The 5,009-nt window shown below is 48.2% G+C and overlaps 7 non-coding genes across 7 annotated transcripts; 2 read left to right on the plus strand and 5 right to left on the minus strand.

The window, feature by feature from the left end:
- Positions 1-92: 92 nt before the first annotated feature.
- On the minus strand, positions 93-164 carry trnaq-uug (transfer RNA glutamine (anticodon UUG)). The gene has a single exon. It is a non-coding gene; the product is annotated as a tRNA-Gln (tRNA).
- An 89-nt stretch (positions 165-253) lies between these two features.
- trnaq-cug (transfer RNA glutamine (anticodon CUG)) lies at positions 254-325 on the minus strand. Its single transcript has one exon. It is a non-coding gene; the product is annotated as a tRNA-Gln (tRNA).
- A 143-nt stretch (positions 326-468) lies between these two features.
- On the plus strand, positions 469-541 carry trnaa-agc (transfer RNA alanine (anticodon AGC)). Its single transcript has one exon. It is a non-coding gene; the product is annotated as a tRNA-Ala (tRNA).
- Positions 542-810: 269 nt separating this feature from the next.
- On the minus strand, positions 811-884 carry trnai-aau (transfer RNA isoleucine (anticodon AAU)). Its single transcript has one exon. It is a non-coding gene; the product is annotated as a tRNA-Ile (tRNA).
- A 145-nt stretch (positions 885-1,029) lies between these two features.
- Positions 1,030-1,101, minus strand: trnaq-uug (transfer RNA glutamine (anticodon UUG)). The gene has a single exon. It is a non-coding gene; the product is annotated as a tRNA-Gln (tRNA).
- Positions 1,102-1,179: 78 nt separating this feature from the next.
- trnaq-cug (transfer RNA glutamine (anticodon CUG)) lies at positions 1,180-1,251 on the minus strand. Its single transcript has one exon. It is a non-coding gene; the product is annotated as a tRNA-Gln (tRNA).
- Positions 1,252-1,397: 146 nt separating this feature from the next.
- trnak-uuu (transfer RNA lysine (anticodon UUU)) lies at positions 1,398-1,469 on the plus strand. Its single transcript has one exon. It is a non-coding gene; the product is annotated as a tRNA-Lys (tRNA).
- The last annotated feature ends 3,540 nt before the right edge of the window (positions 1,470-5,009 follow it).

The following is a 5,009-nucleotide window of genomic DNA, read 5'->3' on the forward strand; positions in this document are numbered from 1 at the left end:
TTTTTAAAGTTACCCTTGGCGGCAAAGAGTCGCAAAAACATGCAGCCGGGAGAGACGCGCTTCTCGCCCCTTCCGTGCGGAGGAGGGACACCAGGTCCCACCGAGACTTGAACTCGGATCACTGGATTCAAAGCCCAGGGTGCTCACCATTACACCATGGAACCTGGGCGGAGCGCTTCCCGGCAAGCCTTGAAGTTTCCAGAGCAAGGGCCCTCAGAAACACAACGATGCCCCAGTGAGCAAGGAAGGAAGCAGGTCCCACCGAGATTTGAACTCGGATCGCTGGATTCAGAGTCCAGAGTGCTAGCCATTACACCATGGAACCGGTGGTCCCACAAACTCCCGCACAAGCGGCCGCCACCAGTCTAGATGCGAACCTGAAATGAGCTTTCTGTGTTTATCCCGCAGCTTAGCTGTTGGTTAGTGGCGTGCCTTTCCTCTCCTTGGCTAAAGGGATCCTCTCAGCTGGGGGAATTAGCTCAAGTGGTAGAGCGCTCGCTTAGCATGCGAGAGGTAGCGGGATCGATGCCCGCATTCTCCACGTGTTTTATGGGCTCGCGCCAAGGTCTCTCTGCTGCCATTCCCTGCGACACGCGTGGCGAGCGGCGTGTTCAAAGTTTGCTCTCTTCTTCCGATGTCAGCGAGGACTCGCGACAAAAGCGGTGCTGAAAACCATGGCATGCTTCGCTGCCAACTCTTGGATGTAGCGAACCCGTAGGCGGGACACAGGAGTTCCTTGCAGTCAGAGAGCTAAAAAGTGGCCCATCGTGCCTCAGCGGACATTAAGCCAACAGCGCGAACGTCACCGGCTGGCCCGTACGGGGATCGAACCCGCGACCTTGGCGTTATTAGCACCACGCTCTAACCAACTGAGCTAACCGGCCACAAGGGCGGCTGCTTTTCAAAAGCCTTTTTTTTTTTTTTTTTTTTAAAGTTACCCTTGGCGGTAAAGAGTCGCAAAACATGCCGTCGAGAGAGACGCACTTCTCACGCACGCTGGCGGTCCCTTCCGTGCGGAGGAGGGACACCAGGTCCCACCGAGACTTGAACTCGGATCACTGGATTCAAAGCCCAGGGTGCTCACCATTACACCATGGAACCTGGGTAGAGCGCTTCCCGGCAAGCCTTGAAGTTTCCAGAGCGAGAGCCCTCAGAAACACAACGACACCCCAGCGAGCGAGGTCCCACCGAGATTTGAACTCGGATCGCTGGATTCAGAGTCCAGAGTGCTAGCCATTACACCATGGAACCGGTGGTCCCACAAGCTCCCGCACAAGCAGTAAGTTACCCTTGGCAGTAAAGAGTCACAAAACATGCTGCCGGAGAGACGCGCTTCTCGCGCACGGCTTCTGTCCCTTTTTCTTTTTTGTGGAAGCATCCTTAGCAGTCTGTACATCTCCCTGGTAGTCTAGTCGTCAGGATTTGGTGCTTTTGCCGCCATGGCCTGGGTTCAATTCCCAGTCAGGGAATGCTCTCTCTGTAGTGGAAAGGAAGAAGGGAACCAGAAAGAATGAAACGCAGCTAGTCACGGACATCTTGTTGTTGATGCTGAGAAAGCTGCTTTTGTGAATTTTTCCCAACACATTCAATTTCACTTCACTGCTCCCATACTTCTTGAGGCTGCAACAAAAGAGTGTTTCCACCCCATCTGAAACCAGGACCTTTTGCGTGTAAGGCAAAGGTGATAACCACTACACTATGGAATAAGACACACCCCCCCCCCTCTCACTTCACTCACTGCTACCATACCACTACACTATGGAAACGCAACACGCGCAGCGTGTCTCATCGTGTGGAAAAACACCCGATCGATACACGGATGACTACGGCAGCAATTACATGTCTTGCCACGTCCATGGAAGGGGTGGAGGGGCTTCCTCTGGTGATTATGATGATACAAGGACCTCCAGGAGGTCTTCAGCAAGGCCCAAGCAGCTGAACTCCCACCACAAGACCTTGAGACTATGCGATCGACTGCTTGCCAGGCACTACACCCCCAGGGGCCATGTGTACCCCTTATCCCTATCTGAACACAGAGCCATGCAAGAGTACATCACAAAGGCCCTGAACACTGGAATCATCAGACCCTCAACCTCACCTGCCTCTGGCGGGTTCTTCTTTGTGGATAAGAAAGACAAGGGTCTCCTCCCATGCACAGACTTCCGTGGTTTAAACCCCATCACCGTCCAATACGCACATCCGTTACCCCTTATCATCGCCACCTTGAAGAGGATCCATGGGGCCCTGAATTTTATCAAGTTTGCCCTTAGGAGTACGTATAATCTCATATTCAGCTTTTAGCACCTCCATGGGTCATTATGAATATTGGGTCATGTCTTTTGGTTTGTCTAATGCTTCCTCGGTTTTCCAGGCTTTCGTAAATTACATCTTGGGGGATTTCATCAACCAATTCGTGTTTGTCTACCTGGACAACATCCTGATCTTCTCCCAGACACAGGAGGAGCACATCGACCAGGTGCGGACCGTATCGTGTCGACTCCTCCGCCTTCGGCTCTACGTCAAGGTTGAGAAGTGCCTGTTTCATCAGAGCAAGGTATCACTCCTGGGGTATATTCTGAGCCCCAAAGGGGTAGCTATGGATCCTCAGAAAGTAAGTGCTGTAACAACCTGGCCCAGACCTACCACTATGAAGGCACTCCAATGCTTTTTGGGTTTTGCTAATTTTTATTGCCGTTTCATTGGAGGGTTCAGCTGGGGGCAGGGTACTGTCATGCCCCCATTTTCCAGCTCATCTGCGACATTTGCTGCCAATTAAGGGAACAACAGATAAAAGGTAGCCCCAGAAGCCCTTCAATGTGGAACCTCTGCAAAGAGCAACCACTGTGCTTCCCCTTCGAGTATGTTCCTTGTGCCTGCTTCCCAGGTTTCTCTTGATCGTTCACCTGTTTGCTCCGACAACAATTTTTGTTTTTTTCCCTTGGGACTCTGTTTCTTGACCATTCTTTGCTCACCGGATTAATAAAAACACCAAGAAAACGAGAACCGTTCTTGAGCCCACCATGATGTTCCACCTGGCCACCATGACACTGGTGGTCGCCAACAATCTAATTCTTAACATCAGGAAGACAAAGGAGTTCGTGGTGGATTTCAGGAAGAAAAGAAGAACTGACTTTAGTGCTGTGCTCATAAACGGCAAGGCTGAGAGAGTTCCCAGTTTCCAAATTCTTGGGGTTGAACATTACAGAGGACTTCTCTTGGGCCACACACCTCTGTCATTGGAAAGGCACAACAACGCCTCTATTTCTTGAGAAGACTGAGGAAGGGGAGACTGCCCCAGGATCTCCTCATGAATTTCTATCAATGTACAGTGGAGAGTGTACTGAAGTATTAGAGCATGGTACGCTAGCCGCACAAGATAAAACCAGAAGGCTTTGCAATGGGTCATCCAAACAGCTCAAGACATCATCGGCACTCAGCTACTGGCAGTTGAAGACATTTATCTGTCCAGATGTCAGAGCAGGGCCTTCAAAATTATCAGGGACTCCACTCACCCTGTACAGCACCTTTATAAAACTGCTCCCCTCTGGCAGGCAATACAAGACAATTCACTCACATACCAGTAGGAAGAAAAACTGTTTCTTCCCTAGAGCTATAAAATAGCTGGATACTACCTGATTTAACCCCCAAATACAGACATAATACATGTAAATGCACATGCACCTCAGAAGTTTGTTTTATTGTTTGTTCTACTGTTTTACTGTATTTTGTTTAAATAGTTTAATGTTCTATTTTGATACTTAAATGGTTATATTTAGGAGGAGCACAGTGGCGCAGTGGGTTGGACTAGGTCCTGCTCTCCCGTGAGCCTGGGGTTTGAGTCCCACTTGGGGTGCCTTGTGGCGGACTGGTGTTCTGCCCTGGGTGTGTCTCCTCCCCCTCTGGTCGTACACCTTGTGTTACCGGGTTAGGCTCTGGCTCCCCGCGACCCCATATGGGACAAGCGGTTCAGAAAATGTGTGTGTGTTTAGCACAAACTTTTCTACAGAGAAATGTACATCTCACAGAAAAATACAATGAGTGCATTACATCAACAGAAAGAGAGATACAAGCACATGATTCTTTTTTCGAGTTTTTTCTGATCTTGATTTTTTTAAAACATTTACATCCCATGGCATCCAATCCTGCCTCACACCCTATGCTTCCAGGACAGGCTCCAGGCCACCACAACCCTGTACTGGTCCAGTGATAAGTGATAATGAATAGATATGTGGAAGTCCAATATATGAATTCCAAATTATGTGAAAAGAAACAGCAGTCCCCAAAAAACAATATACATTCAAAACTTAGTCAACAAAAGCACGTGAGCCAAAACCTATTTGGTAAATCTCTGTACCTTTCAAATATTTTATATTTTATACAGGTAGTTTTAGGTTTAAGACATTCCTCTATAGGTAAACCATATTCGTAACAAACTGAATTACTCTCTAATAAATCTGGGAAGTTACACTTTAACTGGATTATGAACTGCAGTCATGAAGTATTTAAATATATATAATTATCACATGCTCTTTTAAGGAAGACACCTGGTTTTTGTTAACCTTTACACTGTGCCCACTGATCAAATAAATGAAGGTTAAACTGTAAGAGTAAAAGACAATGCATATAATTAATTTTAAGACTATTACAAAACTAATATATGCAGTTAACTGCCAGGCACTTGTTTCATTTATAGTATCAAACTTCATGTACTTTTCCCTGAGAGCTGATTCATTAGTTAACTTGTCAGTATTGAGCTGAAAAGAAAATAGGTTTTGAGCACCGACCATTTTAAAGGTTTATGATTTCAGCTCTGCGGGGGAGCGGGGGGGCTTGGCTGGGTCCTGTTCTCTGGTGGGCCTGGGGTTCGAGCCCTGCTTGTGGTGCCTTGTGACAGACTCGTGTTCTGTCCTGGGTGTGTCCCCTCCCCCTCCAGCCTTACGCCCTGTGTTGCCAGGCTAGGTTATAGCTCGCCATGACCCTGCTCGGGACAACGGCTTCTACCAGTGTGT

Source organism: Scleropages formosus, chromosome 2 (assembly GCF_900964775.1).
Source record: "Scleropages formosus chromosome 2, fSclFor1.1, whole genome shotgun sequence".
Taxonomy (NCBI): domain Eukaryota; kingdom Metazoa; phylum Chordata; class Actinopteri; order Osteoglossiformes; family Osteoglossidae; genus Scleropages; species Scleropages formosus.